At 40.0% G+C, this 21142-nt stretch overlaps 1 protein-coding gene across 3 annotated transcripts in view; it reads left to right on the top strand.

The window, feature by feature from the left end:
* The window catches only part of GRM8 (glutamate metabotropic receptor 8), a 774566-nt gene that overhangs the window by 123030 nt on the left and 630394 nt on the right, over positions 1-21142 (top strand). The gene's annotated exons all lie outside the window — the stretch shown is intronic.

The following is a 21142-nucleotide window of genomic DNA, read 5'->3' on the forward strand; positions in this document are numbered from 1 at the left end:
AAGATGTGACAAGCTTAGGCCACGTTGTTTTGACGTACCAGATGGACATTCAAAAGGAGATTTCAAATAAGTGGGACTTGGGTTTGGGGCTCAGTAAAGAGATTTATGCTGGTTGTACAGATTTGGAGTTGGTATAAAGTGAAAAGAGAACCTGGGCCATGTTCTAAGGAATACTAACATTTGAAGGAAGAAATAAAGGAATACTAGCCAAAAAAGGAGATATTTCTGAGAAAATTCAGGAAAATAAATTCTCATAGAACCAAGTAAGAGTGTTGGCATATAGTAGGTGCTTAATGAATGTTTGTTAAAGTGAAAACCAAAAAACCAAAGGAACAGAAAACCTCGGCCCAAAACCACTGAACTGTTTGCTTTTCCTAAGCACGTTCTTTCATGGGTTTGTGTCTATCAAATGCTGTCCTCTCTGCCTGGAATACCCTTTAGTTTCCTTCCACCTTTCCTGATCTCTGCCTCTGCTACCCACCGCCTGTTGTGTTTACATAGGCTCTCTTGTCCTTTGGACCTTGACTGTCCCCTTTTGCTCCTGGCTGCCCTTGTGGCCCTGTGTGATTGCTGCTCAATCTGCCCAAGCCCTGTACATGCCAACCCTGTTCCTGGCCAATCTGCTGGTACCCAGCTGGGCTAGGAAGCTCTCCTTCCTTCAGGGACTATAGAAATTGACAGAAATCAAGGAGAGAGATCATACCTGATAGTAGATGTTAGTGTTTTCTTTTCACTGTGATGTCATACGTGGTGGTGGTTGGTGGTGTCCAAGCTCTAACTAAATTGTAACCTGTGACCCCAAAGGAGTTGTGTATGTGGCCAGAAGTGGGAACAGAATTGTGGTTGCTTCCTCAGGAACCTGAACAATCATGGAAGGTAAAGCTACTGAAGAATGAACATTTAAAGACAGACCTGAGGCTGTGGAAGGTAGAGGTGTTTAATAGATGCATCAGGAGTCAGACTGCCATTTGAATTCCATTCTGGCATTTATAGATTTTTCAGCCTCAGGAAAGTTATATAACTTCTCCAGATCTCAGTTCCTCATCCATAAAATGTGTATAGAACACTTAGCATGGTACTTGGCCAATACAACATTGTTGACAAAACCAGTCATACACATGTACACCTGCATAAGTGTGTGTGCACACATGCACACACAGTGTTTCATGACTTAGGTGTACAGATGGGCATGACATACAAAGGAGGTTTATCAAGAGCAATGAAACTAACCTTAAAAAAAGATGATGGATGGAGAAGAGATGGTCAGAAAGGGCTAATCAGTTTCCTTTGGGTAAACTTGTTGCCCTCTAGATACTAAGATGATAAGATAATGCTCGTCAGAGGCACCTGTGCTTGGCAAAATGTAGTGGAATAATAGACTCTGACATTTACCTGCTTTCATCTACTTTTCCTGTTATTCAATGATGGACATTTATGAAATTAGCTAGTTAGTCTTTGAAATGGAGTGAAGTTTTTTCCCTGTGTAAATGGGGCTCTAATTAAGACTTTTTACCCCATATGTACCTTCTTTGAACACACTGAGTTCCCCAGCTTAGGCAACATAAAGGAAATGAAAATTTTCAGTGGTATTTGGTGTTCAGAATCAGTACCCAAATGCCAGCTGGGAGGTAAATAATCATTTGAAGACCAGGATATCAATGAATTGGAGAATCACTGAAAATCTAAGAAATTGTCAACTAGGAAGCTTATTTGCACGGACAAATGTGCTTACCAACATTCTTCCTTATTTTCAGGATTCAAATCATGTATTCTTGAGTGATAAAATGCCAGTCTAAATGGAATATTTGCCAGCTTAAGGTTTATTGACTTCGATTTGTTGGTTATAATTACTAACTTTTTATTTTTTAATGTTCTAGTGCTGACATGCTTGGGGGGAAAATTGAAGCGCAGCAGTGATTGTACAGCAAGGAAATCAGCAGAAGAGGAAAATTAAATGCTAGGTGATAGTTGGAAGTCAGCAGTGATGGGAATGAGTGGGTGGGAGAGTTAAATTTTTAAGTGATTTAGCAAATGATGCTAAGAAAGTGCCATAACATCATTTTGGGTTTTTTTTTTCAAAGATAACAAATCATAACTGGTCTTTTTTTTTGTACTCATATAAAACCTCTTTACAGAAAATTTTTTTTGTCCTAAAGAACTCATTACAAAATTTTCCCCACTTCTATTTTAAAATAAGAGTTTTTAGGGATAGTTTATTTTAAAATCCCAAGCTGCTTGAAAACTTTGTGGAGAAGGTATCTAAGAAGTGTCTTTTACTCCAGAATACTGGAGTGTGTGGAATCCTGGCAGTATTAGTTAGAAATAATGAAATCAGGGAATGACATTCTCCTTATCTCCCTGGGATACTGGGTCACTGAGCAGAATTTTCAGAGGTGGACAGATCTATTTATTTTTCTTTCCTCTCCTGAGAGGTGCTGAAAATGTATATTATCTTGTAAGGGGAAAAAAAAAAAGACCAGGTTATTCTCCTCCCGGGTTACTTCTAACCTGCTTCTCATGTCTTTTGAAATCCTATCCCAAAGCCTTCACTGTCTGAGTAAAAATGAAGAGTTTCTTTTCACTTTTCAATCATTTTTTTTACTTTCCTAAGGAAACAAATGTTAGAGCTTATAATCAATATAAAGTATACATTTTTTCTTTTTTTCTGGGCTCTTGCCTTAAACTGGCTTTTCTTCTGTGGGCTTAATTTCTGCTGGATTCATTCATTCTTCATCCTTTACGTGTCCCTTCATTTGTTCATTCATTTCTGACCCTTACAAACCTCAGGATCTCTGAGAACATAATGCAATTTCCTGCCAATAGTTATTTTCTTAAGTAGTTCTGATATAGGAATCCATTTTATACATTTATTGGTTGATAACAGTATGTGTAAAAAGCATGGGGAGCAGTGTGGTCTTTGGTTTAATATTGTCCAACCTGTGGCAAGTTTCTAAAATTAAGTACATGTCAGTTGATTGCCCCTTGTCCTCACTTGTACAAATTGACTGTTTTACACGTCTGAAGGAAGTCTGAAGTGAGAGGCGATCTGTGGCTGGTGTTCAGTGTTCACTCCCTTTTCTTCCCCATTTTTCATGTGTCAGCTGAGTGTCATTTCCTCAGGGAAGCCTTCCCAGTACCCCTGGACGAGATGAGTTTCCCTGTGACTCTTAGCATCTTGTATTTCTCTTTCACAGCGTTCATTATAATAGTTGTTAAGTGTTTATTTGGGTAATTGTTTATTTAATGCCTGTCTTTTCCATCTGACCATATGCTTCTTGGGGGTGAGAGGACTCTGTGTTGTTTACTGCCCTATCCCCAGAGTCTTTCATGGTGTCTGGCACATAGTGGGAGCTAATTTGTTGAAGGAATTAATCAAAAAGTAACCATTAAAAAGACACTAAATTTAATTTAACTGCTAATCAGAAAAAGTGTGTGTATTGAATTAACCTTTTTAATTTGCAATATTGCATGTGCATTGGTTATTTTCTAGAAATCACAGTGTACCAAAAAGTATGGAAATTAGAAAAAAATACAGTGTTCACCTTCTTTTAATAAGGAAAAATTGAAAATCAAGAAGCCATAAACTAGGGGAACTATAGAGCTAGTTGGAATATTCAAGTCCCTTCCTTAACAAGTGAGGGTTTTAAATCCGACCTGGTATTAGAACTTTTGGATGAACAGGGTGTTAGGCTTAAGAATTCCCACACTGCTAGTGACTTGATAGATTATAACAACTCTTTCCCTTAGGAGCTGCTGTGTTTTCTCATTGTAAAATGTAATTAGCAGATGTAAAAAAAAGTTTATTAATCTTATAGGGTATAATTATGGTTGTTTATATGTAAATTCTTTCATGTTCATGGGTTGTTTGTCTTTCATTTTAAATAAACTGGTTAGAAGTCAGATGTCATTACCAAGTTGACTAAAATCATTGCAGTTCTTTTTAAACAGGGAATTACTTATTAAGGAATTCTAACTTAATTGGCCTAGTTTTCAGGTTGGAATTTCTAATAGCTAAACCAAAAAGTCTTAGTGTAGATGTTTTGCCAAAAGTATCTGAAAGCATCAAATCCTAAAAAAGAAATATAACACAGGAAACTGGAAATCTGCACAGCCATGTGTAAATTTATTTAAAGTGTCTAATGATCAGTGATGAATGATACCTGGGGTGGGTGGCATTTGCCCCTAATCCACCTTTTTCTCTTTTGCCTTCTGCTTGTTGCCCTGAAGGGCAGCCTCATCCATACAACAACAGGTTCTTTTGCCTCTTGGTTTCCAGTGTGTAGGGTCAAGGGGGAGCGAGCAGGAGTCAGGATGTAATTCTTTTGGATTCCTTCCTCTGGCGTTGCCAGGGGCTGGCTGTGTCCCTCCAGGGAGGTCACAGCTTCTCTTAAGGTTGCTTTTATTCATGACTTCATCTGCTTCCTGTAACTGCTCCCTCTTCTGGTCCTTAGAACCTGGTCGTGGCTTCTGCTCCCCTCTGAGTTCGACTGGATGATGGCTTTCCAGTGCCATTGCCTATATACTGCCCCTGCCTTAAAAATAGTCCCTTTGTGGACCCTCCTTGAGTTACCAAATTTGAGTATGCCATTTCCCTGACTCACTGTACCTCCGGGGACAAATTCCCTATGAATCCGGTGAAACAGAAGTAAAAAGGGAAGGGCAGGTTGGGTTAAGGGGTTTTGTTTTTTCACGGCTTGCTTGGGTTTGCCAGCCAGGCTCTACCTTGCATCCTCTCCAGCCATGGCACGTGCTCTACTCCCCTGACCACTCCTTCCAGCAGGAACTCCATGCACAGGTTCTTGGTGACTGGCTAGAGCCAGATCAATTAGGTACTAGGAATGGAGGGGAGGAGAGAATGGCTGTTTTCTCTCTACCCCTTTCCCTGATGGGCCAGAGACTCTGCTGTGGTAAACATCTATTGGTATGTAAATGGACTAACACCAAGTGGGAAATTCTGGGCACTCTGGGTGATAACTTACATTTACCCCACACTCATGTAATACCCTTGAAAAAGTGGTTAAAAAAATACTCTTTTACAATTCAGTAGAATAGCCAAATGGATTAACTGAAACCAAGAAATGACTTCGTAAGTGTAATATATGTATTTACTTTCAGGCATATATATGTACAAAAGTGCACTCTCTATGTTTTGAAGAAAGTATACCTCTTATGACCGATCTTCATATTTGCTGCTAAAATTTCAGATTCACCACCAGTAGCAAGCCATCTTTGAGTTATTATCTAGTAGTGAGAATGAATTGACCATACCCTCCTCTTTCTGATCAGCTTTGTTATTGGTGCTGTGCATTTGTGAGGATAGTTCTGGTGCGGAGTATGGTCTGCATCTTGGCCCATAATGGAATTTAACTTGTGCCCTTAAACCTCCTAACATCACGGTGTACTCAGTCAACCCACAGGCCCTTTCAGTGGGAGTGTGTAGCTAGAGGCTGCTTACTCTGGAGGAGTATATGGAGAAGGATAAAAACACAGGATGATAAAATCTCTCCCCTTTCCCCTCCAAGGCCTCCACAATTTCCCATTTCAATTAGGCCTCTGTCCTTTTCTTTTGCTAAGCTCCGTTCTGTATCAAAATACAAAAGTTTGTGTCCTCTTCTGAATCAGCTGTGGGAATTCAACTGAGAAGAAAGACAGGGACTGAGTTTCACATTTGGCCCTAAATTGTACAGAGAGGAAGCTTCCTGTCTGTCCACTGTGCAGGCGGGATTGCTTTGAGCAGGTCTTGGGCTGGGAGGAGAATAGTGCTTCTTCATGTTTTGGGAAGTGAGCATAGGGAAGTCATCACTCTTCTTTATTATTCCTTCCCTGGGCCCTGTGTGTCCTTTTTCCATTTCCATGAAGCTGAGAGGACCATGAAAACTCGGGACAGTGTGAGGAAGGGACGATCAGTGATGGACACTGGCTTCGAGCCCTGACTCCTTATTTTTCTCTTCTTTCTAATTATATACTCATGTTTTGCCACAAGCAACTAGTAGTTTTGATACCAGAGAGCAGTCATGTCTGAAAAGACAAAGCTAATGGCTGTGGTCATTATGCTTTACTGGACCTGGTTCTGCAGCAACAACAAATCCATCCTAAGACCAGGTGGCAGGAAGCTGTTGCTGGAATGGCTGCTGTTGCTAAGGCCAGCTTCGCTGAAGCAGTGCTCAGGCAAGCACTACCCCCTGAGGACACGGCAGAGCTTCAAGCAAGATGATCTTCTGCTGGAGAAAATCAGTGATGCTATTGATCAGCATTAGGAACCCACCCCGCTAACCTTCTCTACCATTTAATTTGACAATCAATGGACAAGTTTTTTTGTAGAGATAAAAACAAAACTCTGGCAGAAATTGAGGGCAGCCAAGTATGTGACTCAGGTCTTAAATTTTCTTCTGTCTGCAAACGTGTCCTCAGATGTGTGTTAGCTTCTTTCAGGAAGACTTAAATTTACTCTGACTCTGAGGGGATCTCTCCAGGCTATGCTGTAGGTGGCTTGTTGCCAGCTTGTTCAGGGGTGGCTTGGCTTCTGAGGGATCTTTGCAAACCGGAAGTTGAAGGAAATGGATGCAGGATTCATACTGTTCTAAGCAGACAAAGCAAGTTTCAAACTTCTCATGAAATGCAAACAGAGGGAAACCTTAAAAAGGCAGCTGGAGTGGAATTGAGACCTTCTTGGGCTGGGAAAGAGTATTTATGGTGCCTGAAAGCCCCTGAGTCACACCCTGTCTTAACCTCTCAGCCATACGCAGTCAAACTAATTGATAGCAACAAGGAGGAATATGGTCCATTTGAGGGAATTACAAGGTTCTCAGCCATGTCTAGAATATCCATCATATAGGTAAAGATAAACAAGAAGGGGCACATGTCTAAAAAACCCTGTGACTCTGGTCCTTGATGACCAATGTAATTTTGATTCTTCTTTAATGACAGATTGAAGTCCATGGACTGTAAAAGGGTTTGCCAAGATGGTTATGAAGTGTTCATGGTCATCCTTACCATTTCAAAAAGCTCAGTGGCAATTGTATGCTTCACTATGATAAGTCTGCATAGCTATGACTGAAATAGCACTTAGTTGATTTGGATTAGAATTCTATCACCTCAGCTTGGTAACAGCAGATATCTCATGATGATCAGTAGCTTTAGCAGATGAACAGATCTTTGAGCGATAAAGAAAACGGGGAATGGGTGACTTTTACTTAAATAGTTTTATAGAAAAAGCTTTCAAAATTACAATGCATGGAGGAAAATAATAAAAGGGATCCTTGATGGATTGATGGATGGATCAACTTTTCTTTCAATGAATATTTACTGAACCCCCTATAATGTGCTATCAGCATATTACACTTGTAAAAAACACACCGAAGATCTCTGTAGAATTTGAATTTTAGTAGGAGAAACAGTGTACACAAATTAATATAGATTATGATTACTGTGATGACAGACATAAATAAAGTGATGAGGTACTAATAGGGGTTGAGTGACCACCAGAGATGGGGTGGTTAGTGGAGGTCTGTTTGAGGAGTAGACATTGGAGCTGATGCCGTAGGATGAGAAAAGCCTGGAAGGATTTGGAAAAGCATATGAAGCAATGGGCCTGAGGCCTGGAGAGGAGAAAGGGCTTGACTAGGTCAGGGAACAAAAAGGAAGTCGGTACAGCTGGATCAGCTCAGTGAGGGGAAAGGTCATTAGACGCCAAACAGCAGAAACCCTCCAGCAAGAGGTTTTGGCTTTATTTTAAGTGCAATGAGGAAATGATTGAAGGGCTTTGAGCATGAGTTTAATATTATCTGAGTTTTTTTTTTTAAAGATCAATTTGGTTACTTGTATAGATTGAATTTGAGAGGGGCAAGAATTGAAGTAGAAGATGAATTTCTTTTGAAATAGAACTTTTACTTCCTTGAGCTCTAAGTCAGACTTTTGGACTTTGTTAGAGTTTGTAAGTCCAAGATTCACAGAGTAACTAGCTAAATGTGGGTCAAGTAATTAGTTTTATTAACAGCTGGGCAAATCCCTAATAGCTCCTCAGATGCATGGTTATCTCTTAAGAACCAGACTGGACGAAATTCAGCATGGACTTGAGGCCCAAATGGTGCCTTCTGCTCCCACACCAGAGCTCAATGCTGCTTCTGCCTGCACAGAAGACTTGAAGTCTGCTTATTCAACCAGTGGCATGGACTTCAGGCTTCTCTCACACGCCTGGTTGTCAGTGAAATACGGTGGGATTCCTACCCAAGAAGGGAGCCCTCCAGTCTCCTTACCATACAGAGAAAAAAGCCTGGTATGTGCATAGGCAGGTCAGAGAATAAAGGCAGAGGCTATGTCTACTCTTGTCTGATAAATGTAGAACTCTGGCCTCCCTATTAGTTTCCCCTCCCCTTCAGGGGCAGCAAGTACAAGGGGAGACTGAGGTAGGACATACGCATTCTGTAATTCCCTAAGGGGATGAGGTAGGGGAAGGAATTTCCTATTCTGTGGGCTGAAGTGAAAATGCAGTGGGAAATTAAGACTTCTTTCTCCAAACCAGTTAAACAGAAAAGTAGAAGTCAAGGCAATTTTTTAAGGAGGTATGGTGATGAGTATCTTGAGTTGTGCAATTAACTGCCTCAAATATGCTTTTTTGGGTAGTGGAAATATGGCCTGAGTTTAAGCACACATCATATCCTCATGAAACCTCAGCACAAGGAAAATAAGAAATGGAAAAAAAAGCAAAATGGCAGTGTTTTCAAATGATGCAACTTGATGCCTTCAGGTACTGAAAGAGAAAGGAAATGAAAAGTCTATGTAAGGGCAGTGGTTAGAGAACCCTGAAGGGAAGGTAGAAGGAGAAGGGCTAAGAGGTTAGGGAAGGGCTGAGGGTGGGTGCAGAGCAGAGGATGCCCCTTCAATAGAGACCTGGGGGAGGGGTGTATTAGTCAGGCTTTTGGCACACTCAGTGGGGTAATGGAAGAGAGATCAACAAAATGACTGTGAGGTACGGGCACAATCAAGGACCCAACACTGGGTGGGGAAGGCCTGAGGGACTGAGCAATAAGTGGCAAAAGACATCTCTGCCTAAGACAGGTAGTGACAGCTTGCAGGGGGAGGTGACTTTTGACCTGGGTATGGAATTTGGGCAGAAGATCACCAGGTGCAGAGAAGCATCTAGCCACACAGGGAACAGCATGGGCAGGCGTGCCGACTCTGCCAGGGTATGGTGGTGAAGACGTGAAGTTGGAAGGAGGATGGGGCAGAGCCTAGTATCAGCACTTTGTGAGTCTGACTGAAGAGTTTGGAGATTAGCCTTCGAATGGCCAAGTGGGAGTTCACAGAGGCTCAGAATGCATACTTCTAACAAAGGGTGAGCTGATGCAGAATGCTTTTTTTTTTTTAAATTATTTTTTATTGAAGGGTAGTTGACACACAGTATTACATTAGTTTCAGGTATACAACCCAGTGATTCAACATTTATATACATGATAATTCTAGCTACCAGCTATCACCATACAAAGTTGTTACAAGATTTTGACTATATTCCTTATGCTATACATTACATCCCGGTTACTTATTTATTTTACAATTGGAAGTCTGTACTTTTTTTTTTTTTGAGAGGGCATTTCTCATATTTATTGATCAAATGGTTGTTAACAACAATAAAATTCTGTATAGGGGAGTCAATGCTCAATGCACAATCATTAATCCATCTCAAGCCTAATTCTCGTCAGTCTCCAATCTTCTGAAGCATAATGAACAAGTTCTTACATGGTGAACAAATTCTTTCATAGTGAATAAGTTCTTACATGGTGAACAGTACAAGGGCAGTCATCACAGAAACTTTTGGTTTTGATCACGCATTATGAACTGTAAACAATGAGGTCAAATATGAATATTTGTTTGATTTTTATACTTGATTTGTATGTGGATCCCACATTTCTCCCTTAATTATTATTATTTTTATTTGTAATAAAATGCTGAAGTGGTAGGTAGATGCAAGATAAAGGTAGAAAACATAGTTTAGTGTTGTAAGAGAGCAATTGTAGATGATCAGGTGTGTGCCTGAAGACTATGTGTTAATCCAAGCTAGACAAGGGCATTAAAACATCCACGGATGCAGAAGATTTCTCTCAAAACAGGGGGGGGGGTGAGGTTCTGAGTCTCACCACTGTTGATCCCCAATTTCTCACCTGATGGCCCCCCTGCGACTGTGCCTGTCTTAGGTTGTTCCTCCCTTGAGGAATCTTATCCGTCTCTGGCTAACCAGTCATCTTCCGGGGCCATACAGGGAGATGTAAAGTTGCTAAGTGAGAGAGAAGCCATATTGTTTGAAAAGGTTAGCTTTTTACTTCTTTGCAGATTTATGCCCTGTGGCTTCTATGCCCAGCATTTGTCTTGAGGTATCTTCACCACTTGGAGGATTTATGATACTCGGTAAATTCGATATGAGGCACGAATTCTATTTAACGGTTGTAATTAGGAAGGAAGAAGAAAAGCTATAGAGGTAGCAGACGGAAGAAAACATGGGAGGATTGATTATTTCTTTGACATATCTTCTTGTAGAGTAACTTAAGCATGTATAGGTTTTAACTACTAATTAAATTGCACACACACATTAACATAATAGGAATACAGTTACATAACCAAAGCAGATCTATAATTACCAGCCATCTCCAGTGAAGCCAAGAAAACCAGTTAGGCATCCTAGGCATTTGTGAAAATTTGTCTATGATATGATGGATATTATCCAACTGTACTTAAACAGTCTGAGAGAAATCAGACAAATTAAAACAACCCATTCCTGGGAACTGTTTACATCCCATATGTTCTTTTAACAGTAGATAGTCTATAGTCGTAAGCTTTTGGAGTGCTACAACTTGCACTTCTCCTAATTATTGGTTGAATTCCAACAGTATAGATCCAGTCAAATTTGTTGCTTTAATGAAAGCACAGGCCAGCTTAGATTTCTTCTTCTTCATTCCAATGGCAAGTCCAGGAACCGGTGGGATGGATGCAGCTACAACTGCAGCATTGCCTGGATCTTTGTGGAGGTTTCTTGATGATCATCTTCTGGTATGACTCTTGCAGAGGGTGCTGATGTTGGAAGTTCTTCTTCATATCGTATCTTAGTTCATTTTCTGGGTAGCTAAATTAGGCTTTGATCCTCTGTATAAACACAAACAGACCCTTTGCCCTCACTTTGATATGCCCTTTATATCTTTGTGTAGAACTCATTGGCGGTCACCACACAGGAACTGCTTTTTTTTTTTTTTTGTTATCATTAATCTACACTTACATGACAAATATTATGTTTACTAGGCTCTCCCCTATACCAGGTCCCCCCTATAAACCCCTTTACAGTCACTGTCAATCAGTATAGCAAAATGTTGTAGAATCACTACTTGTCTTCTCTGTGTTGTACAGCCCTCCCCTTTCTCCCACCACCCCCATGCCTGCTAATCTTAATACCACCCTTCTTCCCACCCCTATCCCTCCCTACCCACCCATCCTTCCCAGTCCCTGTCCCTTTGGTACCTGTTAGTCCATTCTTGAGTTCTGCGATTCTGCTGCTGTTTTGTTCCTTCAGTTTTTCCTTTGTTCTTATACTCCACAGATGAGTGAAATCATTTGGTATTTGTCTTTCTCTGCTTGGCTTATTTCACTGAGCATAATACCCTCTAGCTCCATCCATGTTGTTGCAAATGGTAAGATTTGTTTTCTTCTTATGGCTGAATAATATTCCATTGTGTATATGTACCACATCTTCTTTATCCATTCATCTACTGATGGACACTTCCATTTCTTGGCTATTGTAAATAGTGCTGCTATAAACATAGGGGTGCATCTGTCTTTTTCAAACTGGAGTGCTGCATCCTTAGGGTAAATTCCTAGAAGTGGAATTCCTGGGTCAAATGGTAAGTCTGTTTTGAGCATTTTGATGAACCTCCATACTGCTTTCCACAACGGTTGAACTAATTTACATTCCCACCTGCAGTGTAGGAGGGTTCCCCTTTCTCCACAGCCTCGCCAACATTTGTTGTTGTTTGTCTTTTGGATGGCAGCCATCCTTACTGGTGTGAGGTGATACCTCATTGTAGTTTTAATTTGCATTTCTCTGATAATTAGCGATGTGGAGCATCTTTTCATGTGTCTGTTGGCCATCTGTATTTCTTTTTTAGAGAACTGTCTGTTCAGTTCCTCTGCCCATTTTTTAATTGGGTTATTTGTTTTTTGTTTGTTGAGGCATGTGAGCTCTTTATATATTCTGGACGTCAAGCCTTTATTGGATCTGTCATTTTCAAATATATTCTCCCATACTGTAGGGTTCCTTTTTGTTCTATTGATGTTGTCTTTTGCTGTACAGAAGCTTTTCAGCTTAATATAGTCCCACTTGTTCATTTTTGATGTTGTTTTCCTTGCCCGGAGAGATATGTTGAAGAAGAGGTCACTCATGTTTATGTCTAAAAGGTTTTTGCCTATGTTTTTTCCTAAGAGTTTTATGGTTTCATGACTTACATTCAGTTCTTTGATCCATTTTGAATTTACTTTTGTGTATGGGGTTAGACAATGGTCCAGTTTCATTCTCCTACATGTAGCTGTCCAGTTTTGCCAGCACCATCTGTTGAAGAGACTGTCATTTCCCCATTGTATTTCCATGGCTCCTTTATCAAATATTATTGGACCATATATTTTTGGGTTGATGTCTGGAGTCTCTAATCTGTTCCACTGGTCTGTGGCTCTGTTCTTGTGCCAGTACCAAATTGTCTTGATTACTATGGCATTGTAGTAGAGCTTGAAGTTGAGGAGTGAGATCCCCCCTACTTTATTCTTCTTTCTCAGGATTGCTTTGGCTATTCAGGGTCTTTGGTGTTTCCATATGAATTTTTGAATTATTTGTTCCAGTTCATTGAAGAATGTTGCTGGTAATTTGATAGGGATTGCATCAAATCTGTGTATTGCTTTGGGAAGGATGGCCATTTTGATGATATTAATTCTTCCTAGCCATGAGCATGGGATGAGTTTCCATTTGTTAGTGTCCCCTTTAATTTCTCTTAAGAGTGACTTGTAGTTTTCAGGGTATAGGTCTTTCACTTCTTTGGTTAGGTTTATTCCTAGGTATTTTATTCTTTCTGATGCAATTGTGAATGGAATTGTTTTCCTGATTTCTCTTTCTATTGGTTCATTGTTAGTGTATAGGAAAGCTACAGATTTCTGTGTGTTAATTTTGTATCCTGCAACTTTGCTGTATTCCGATATCAGTTCTAGTAGTTTTGGAGTGGAGTCCTTAGGATTTTTTATGTACAATATCATATCATCTGCAAATAGTGACAGTTTAACTTCTTCTTTACCAATCTGGATTCCTTGTATTTCTTTGTTTTGTCTGATTGCCGTGGCTAGGACCTCCAGTACTATGTTAAATAACAGTGGGGAGAGTGGGCATCCCTGTCTAGTTCCCAATCTCAGAGGAAATGCTTTCAGCTTCTCACTGTTCAGTATAATGTGGACTGTGGTTTTATCATATATGATCTTTATTATGTTGAGGTACTTGCCCTGTATGCCCATTTTGCTGAGAGTTTTTATCATGAATGGATGTTGAATTTTGTCAAATGCTTTTTCAGCATCTATGGAGATGTGGATGTGGTTTTTGTCTTTCTTTTTGTTGATGTGGTGGATGATGTTGATGGATTTTCGAATGTTGTACCATCCTTGCATCCCTGGGATGAATCCCACTTCGTCATGGTGTATGATCCTTTTGATATATTTTTGAATTTGGTTTGCTAGTATTTAATTGACTATTTTTGAATCTACGTTCATCAGGAATATTGGTTTCTAATTTTCTTCTTTGGTGGGGTCTTTGCCTGGTTTTGGTATTAGGGTGATGTTGGCTTCATAGAATGAGTTTGGGAGTATTCCCTCCTCTTCTATTTTTTGGAACACTTTAAGGAGAATGGGTATTATGTATTCTCTGTGTGTCTGATAAAATTCCAAGGTAAATCTGTCCAGCCCCGGGGTTTTGTTCTTGGGTAGTTTTTTGATTACCATTTCAATTTCTTTGCTCATAATTGGTTTGTTTAACTTTCGTGTTTCTTCCTTAGTTAGTCTTGGGAGGTTGTATTTTTCTAGGAAGTTGTCCATTTCTTCTAGGTTTTCCAGCTTGTTGGCATATAGGTTTTCATAGTAGTCTTTAATAATTCTTTGTATTTCTGTGGAGTCTGTTGTGATTTTTCTGTTCTCATTTCTGATTCTGTTGATTTGTGTTGATTCTCTTTTTCTCTTAATAAATTTGACTAGAGGCTTATCTATTTTGTTTATTTTCCCAAAGAACCAGCTCTTGTTTTCATTGATTTTTGCTATTGTTTTATTCTTCTCAATTTTATTTATTTCTTCTCTGATCTTTATTATGTCCCTCCTTCTGCTGACTTTAGGCCTCATTTGTTCTTCTTTTTCCAGTTTCGATAATTGTGATGTTAGACTATTCATTTGGGATTGTTCTTCCTTCTTCAAGTGCCTGGATCGCTATATACTTTCCTCTTAAGACTGCTTTCGCTGCATCCCACAGAAGTTGGGGCTTTGTGTTGTTGTTGTCATTTGTTTCTATATATTCCTTGATCTCTATTTTGATTTGTTCATTGATCCATTGATTATTTAGAAGCATGTTGTTAAGCCTCCATGTGTTTGTGAGCTTTTTTTTTTCCTTGTAGAATTTATTTCTAGTTTTATACCTTTGTGGTCTGAAAAGTTGGTTGGTAGAATTTCAATAATTTGGAATTTGCTGAGGCTCTTTTTGTGAGCTAGTATGTGGTCTATTCTGGAGAATGTTCCATGTGCACCTGAGAAGAATGTATATCCTGTTGCTTTTGGATGTAGAGTTCTTCTGTCTATTAGGTCCATCTGTTCTACTGTGTTGTTCAGTGCCTCTGTGTCCTTACTTATTTTCTGCCCAGTGGTTGTATACTTTGGGGTGAGTGGTGTGTTGAAGTCTCCTAAAATGAATGCATTACAGTCTATTTCCCTCTTTAGTTCTGTTAGTATTTGTTTCACGTATGCTGGTGCTCCTGTGTTGGGTGCATATATATTTAGAACAGTTATATCCTCTTGTTGGACTGAGCCCTTTATCATTATGTAGTGTCCTTCTTTATCTCTTGTTACTTTCTTTGTTTTGAAGTCTATTTTGTCTGATGTTAGTACTGCAACCCCTGCTTTCTACTCACTCTTGTTTGCCTGAAATATGTTTTTTCCATCCCTTGACTTTTTGTCTGTGCATGTCTTTGGGTTGGAGGTGAGTTTCTTGTAAGCAGCATATAGATGGGTCTTGCTTTTTTATCCATTCTATTACTCTATGTCTTTTGATTGGTGCATTAAATCCATTTACATTCAGGGTGACTATTGAGAGATATGTACTTATTACCATTGGAGGCTTTAAATTTGTGGTTACCAAAGGTTCAGGGTTAGCCTCTTTAGTATCTTACTGCCTAACTTAGCTCGCTTATTGAGCTGTTATATACACTGTCTGGAGATTCTTTTCTTCTCTCCTTTCTTATTCCTCCTCCTCCATTCTTCATATGTTGTGTGTTTTGTTCTGTGCTCTTTTTAGGAGTTCTCCCATCTAGAGCAGTCCCTATAAGATGCCCCGTATAGGTGGTTTGTGGGAAGCAAATTCCCTCAGCTTTTGCTTATCTGGGAATTGTTTAATCCTGCCATTATATTTAAATGATAGTCGTGCTGGATACAGTGTCCTTGATTCAAGGCCCTTCTGTTTCATTGCATTAAATATATCATGCCTCTGGCCTGCAGGGTTTCTGTCGAGAAGTCTGATGTTAGCCTGATGGGTTTTCCTTTATAGGTGACCTTTTTCTCTCTAGCTCCCTTTAAAAGTCTTTCCTTGTCCTTGATCTTTGCCATTTTAATTATTATGTGTCTTGGTGTTGTCCTCCTTGGATCCTTTCTGTTGGGTGTTCTGTGTATTTCCGTGTTCTGTTCGATTATTTCCTCCCCCAGTTTGGGGAAGTTTTCAGCAACTATTTCTTCAAAGAGACTTTCTATCCCTTTTCCTCTCTCTTCTTCTTCTGGTACCCTTATAATATGGATATTGTTCCTTTTGGATTGGTCATATAGTTCTCTTAGTATTATTTTGTTCCTGGAGCTCCTTTTATCTCTCTCTATGTCAGCTTCTATATGTTCCTGTTCTCTGTTTTCTATTCCTTCAATGGCCTCTTGCATCTTATCCATTCTGCTTATAAATCCTTCCAGGGTTTGTTTCACTTCTGTAATCTCCTTCCTGGCATCTGTGATCTCCCTCCGGACTTCATCCCTTAGCTCTTGCATATTTCTGTGCCTCTGTGTCAGCATGTTTATGATTTTTATTTTGAATTCTTTTTCAGGAAGACTGGTTAGGTCTCTCTCCTTCTCAGATGTTGACTCTGTGATCTTTGTCTGCCTGTAGTTTTGCCTTTTCATTGTGATAGTGATAGTTTGCAGAGCTGGTATGAGTGACAGCTGGAAGAGCTTTCCTTCTTGTTGGTTTGTGGCCTTCCTCTCCTGGGAGAATAGCGACCTCTAGTGGCTTGTGCTGGGCAGCTGTGCGCAGACAGGGCTTCTGCTTCCTGCCTGGCTGCGATGGAGTTTGTCTCTGCTGTAGCTGTAGGCGTGACCTGGCTCTGGCTGCTCCTCCAAAATGATGGAGCCCAGTTGAAGGGGGAGCAGCCGGGAGGCTATTTATCTCTGTAAGGGGCCTCTGTGCTTCCTGCTGCCCAGGGGGTTAGAGTGCCCAGAGAACCTGAGATTCCCTGCCTCTGGACTAAGTGTCCTGCCCTGCCCCTTTAAGACTTCCAAAAAGCACTCTCCAAACCAAAACAACAACAGCAACAACAACCAAAAAAAAAAAACTAAATTAAATAAATAATTTTTAAAAAAAGAAAAAAGCATGATTTTCTTTGTCCTCAGGTCAGGTGCTGGTCTCAGGCACCCACTCACTGGTCTTGCTTCTCTGTTCACCTAGTATTGGGGTCCCTGTCCCTTTAAGACTCCCAAAAAGCACTCGCCAAAAAAAAAAAAAAAAACAATGGCTGCTCCAGTTTCTTTGTTTTCCGGCATTGGCCTTAGGCACCCGCTCACCTCTCCTGACACCCTGTTTCCCTAGTATCCTGGACCCCACGCATGCACTGTGTCTGTGCTCTGGTCCGGAATCCTGGGGCTGGTTGTTCAGCAGTCCTGAGCTCCTTCTCCCTCCCTGCTGACTCCTCTCCTCCTGCTGGGAGCTGGGGTGAGGGGCACTCGGATGCCGCTGGTCCGGGGCTTGTATCTTGCCCCCTTCGTGAGGCGCTGGGTTCTCTCAGGTGTGGATGTGGTCTGGATGTTGTCCTGTGTCCTCTGGTCTTTATTTTAGGAAGAATTGTCTTTGTTATATTTTCATAGATATATGTGGTTTTGGGAGGAGATTTCTGCTGCTCTACTCACGCTGCCATCTTGGCTCCCACCCTCCAGAATGCTTTCTTTAATACCTTCTCTTCTTGGTGCATTCTCCTTTTTCCCCTTTCATGTCCTTCTTTGCTTCTGTACCCGACCTGCCACCTTTTTAATTGTTGTTTCCGGGATGAAACTCCTGGGTAAAGGGATTAGTTAGGATGGATTTGTATAAAGACAATAAAAAGAATCATTCCAGGTTTTTAAAAATTCCCACTTTAGTTGCCAGTAGGAGTTTAATTTGAGGATGGTGGAATACTGGGGATGCTGGCACAGAAATTAAAATGCTTAATGAGGCAATGCTTAGTGGCCTACCATAGTAAGGTAAAAATAAGGTGTGACTTGATGACAACTTAAAAAGTTATCTTGAAATACAATCAGTATACCCTGATGTTTATTTGTATAGACTGCAACATAGCAAAAATTGAACAAATGAAAATACAAATATATATCTCACATTTCTTTTCCACACATTGATCTGCAAAGAGAAAACTCTACAAGATTTGGGGAGAAAGTCCTTTACCTAATTATTTAAAAAAAACCATTTTCTATCTGCTCTTTTATTTTATATACCCTTTACACCTGTTTAATTAATCCTAAACATGATGCTGACTGCTAATTAAACAGCCCTGAAAGTGACTGACTGAAGGTAGTAATTTGAGATAATTAGTTTTAGTTTCAAACACTCAATTTTCACACTTTGTGCTCATTTTTAGAAAGGGGTGGCTCATTATTATAGGCAGGGTGGGGGTTGTGTAAGGCATTTTACTGCTGGACTCTAACTAGCTGAGGAAGTGGGAGGATTATTATATATCCAAATAGGACAAGGAAATGGCATAATACTATAGAATTTGCTATTGAATCCTCCACTATCCCCTCCTACACACATGCACACCCCACAGTCACACATGCACAGAATTCCTTCCAAAGTGAAGGTCAGTCTGCTGAATCTCTTTTATCAGGATATAGAAATGTACATGCTCTTGATCTTTGGTAAAGTTATACCTAGTAAGGGGTAGATCTTACTGAGTTATCCATTGTCTCTCTCCCAGGTACTCCAGAAGAAAGCAAGAAAAGGTAAAACAAGTCCAAGTTTGATGTGTGGTTTGACATTTGCAGGGGTGTCCTTTATGAGCAGTTATGTTCTACAAAGGCACAAAATCTAATCATAGGAACAATCTGCCAAGATAGGACCAGTGCATCTGGCAAAGAAAGCAAAGGGGCAAGAAGAAGGCAGGTCAGACTGGTTTTCATGGTTCTCCAGTGTTAATAAGCACATTAATGTGGTCATACTATGAGAACAGCACCAGGAAAAGTTGGGGGTTACACAGGCTAAGTCATTGTTACAATCATTGTAGATAGATACAGGTTACACAGAAGCTGAATGGATCCTGCAGCACCATGGAGAGCTCTTAGCACGTTGGTCTGTTGCTCCCTGGGTGACATGGCTTTCATATTGTAGGAAGTTCAGGGTCACTTTGCTGGCTACTAATGTGGATTAGGGATTCTCTAGACCTAAGAAAGGTTATCCAGAAGTTGAGGGCTTTTCAAAGATGTCAAGAGGAAAGTTAAAACCTTTATGAGGATTGGAAACCACCTGGCCAGTGTATGGTGGATTCCATAATGTACAGCTTTGTGTGAGAAGATGGACCTGCATCCTCTTTTGACATCAGAGCACAGACCTTAGCTGCAGGATCTGATGGAGAGCAAAGTTAATTATTTTATGTGTCAGTCAAACCTGCATCTTCAACCAAGCAACCTGAGTTAGGACATCATGTCATTTTGCTCTCTGAACTTTCACACCGCAGCATGGCAGCAGACGAGTGATAAGATGTACTGCTGCACAGTTCTCTCTCCCAAATTGCCCTCCTCTTTTTACTTTTCATGGGTGACCACATGCCCTCCCTTGGCTTAAATTACCACTACCATAATGCTCCCACCATTCTTTATCTCTAGTCCTGAAGACTATCTTAAAACCCCAGATACCCATTATTATTGTCCACTTTTTAGTTGCTTTCACTCACCTCACAAGAAACTCAAAAAGAAGCAAATCAAAAATTAAACATCATTTTTGTCTTCCAAATCTTCTCTTCTTCTTGTCTTGGTAAATAGATCTACTTACTACCAAAGCTGTAGAACTGAGTCATTCCACATTTCTCCTCATCACCTATACCTTACCTTGTCTTTTAGATACTTATAGGTTCTACACCTTTCTTTTATCTCCCATTCTACTGCCTTAGTTCCATTTTCATGCTTTCTTACTTAGATTTCTGTAGTAGTTTTATTTTTGGTTGTCCTGCATCTAGTATGGTTTTCCTTTCTTTAAGTGTATCTCTAGGTGTAGTGTGGGTCCACTTGCACCAGGTTCTTCTGGAGGGCATACTGAAATGCAGATTATCAGGCCTTTAGATGAACTGAGTCAGAGTTTTCATGACCAGGGCTACCTCAGTGTACACTGAAACTTAAGGGCCACTGCTCTTTGTACTGCTGCCAGTGTGATCTTTCTAAAGCAACATCCGATTCTGCCACTCCCGTGATTATGTTTACTCCACTTCTCTGTGCCTTTGTGATGAAATCCATATTCTTTGTCATACCTGACTAGCCCTTTGTCATCTGGTTTCTGTCCAGCTTTGCAGTTTTATTTCCTGATACTCCTTCCTTGGTATCCTGCATGTGAAAAACACTGCAATTCCTGGAACCTGCCATGCCCTTTCTTGACTCTGTGCCTTTGGGCATGCAGTTCTCTGTGGCTGAAACGTCCTTCCCTGCTGCACCTGCCAGATTTTCTGTACCTTCTGTGCCCCATCTAGTCTGTATGTCCTTCTGCAGTAGTTGTTCAGCATCTGTGTGTTCTTCAACCCTACCACTTCACTGATAGAGTAAGGGTCCTCATTTGGATGTATAAGTGGATGTTACAATTTAAAAGGTTTTAAGGGAGAGATTTGTGGCATGTAGTTAATTTCTTATTCAATAGTTTGGATTTTTTTTAGAAGAAATGACATAGGATTCTTAGCTTAAAAAATCTTCTAGCAACTCACACTATGTCAGAAAAGAGTCTCTTTTCCTAAAGAAATTGTGGTATGGATTCCTGTTTTGTGATTTTTTTAGGGATGGGGGCTGGAAAGAGATTTTTTATTAGAAGATACATAGTTGGCTATTCCCATATTTTTTTGTGGTACTCAACTAGTATATCAGTACGCAGTGAATAGATTTGCAAAACTATGTATTTAAAATAATTACTATATAGTTAAAACAGTTTACCAAAAATATAATCTTAAGACTGAAATGGTATCAAGTGTAAAAAAATTTTACATTTTTAAGTATTTATATCTGTTTGTCCTTGTGTAGCCTTTATGCCCTAAGGCCAAAGACAATTTCAGAGGTGACCTTTTCTGATGTATGTATTATAACTTCATTTCTGCACCAGAACTTATCATGTACAGAATAAAAAAGAACAAATGTTTTGCTTTGGCTTCAGACACCATGGAACCTGAAGCAAAACTAATTTATTTCTTGCTGTTTAGAAATGTGCTTTGAAAGACCCACAGACCATTATAAAATACTTTCTAAATTAAATTGGTGGTCATAAAATGATATTTTGGCTTCAGGCTGCTAGGTCTAGTTTTCTGGTATGACTTTGGCTGTTTAGTCTCTTGTGTGACAATCCATCATTTCACTAGATTCCTCATGGGTTGAAATGACCTGTCGTTTG

Source organism: Manis javanica, chromosome 6, assembly GCF_040802235.1.
Source record: "Manis javanica isolate MJ-LG chromosome 6, MJ_LKY, whole genome shotgun sequence".
NCBI classification, from domain to species: Eukaryota; Metazoa; Chordata; class Mammalia; order Pholidota; family Manidae; genus Manis; species Manis javanica.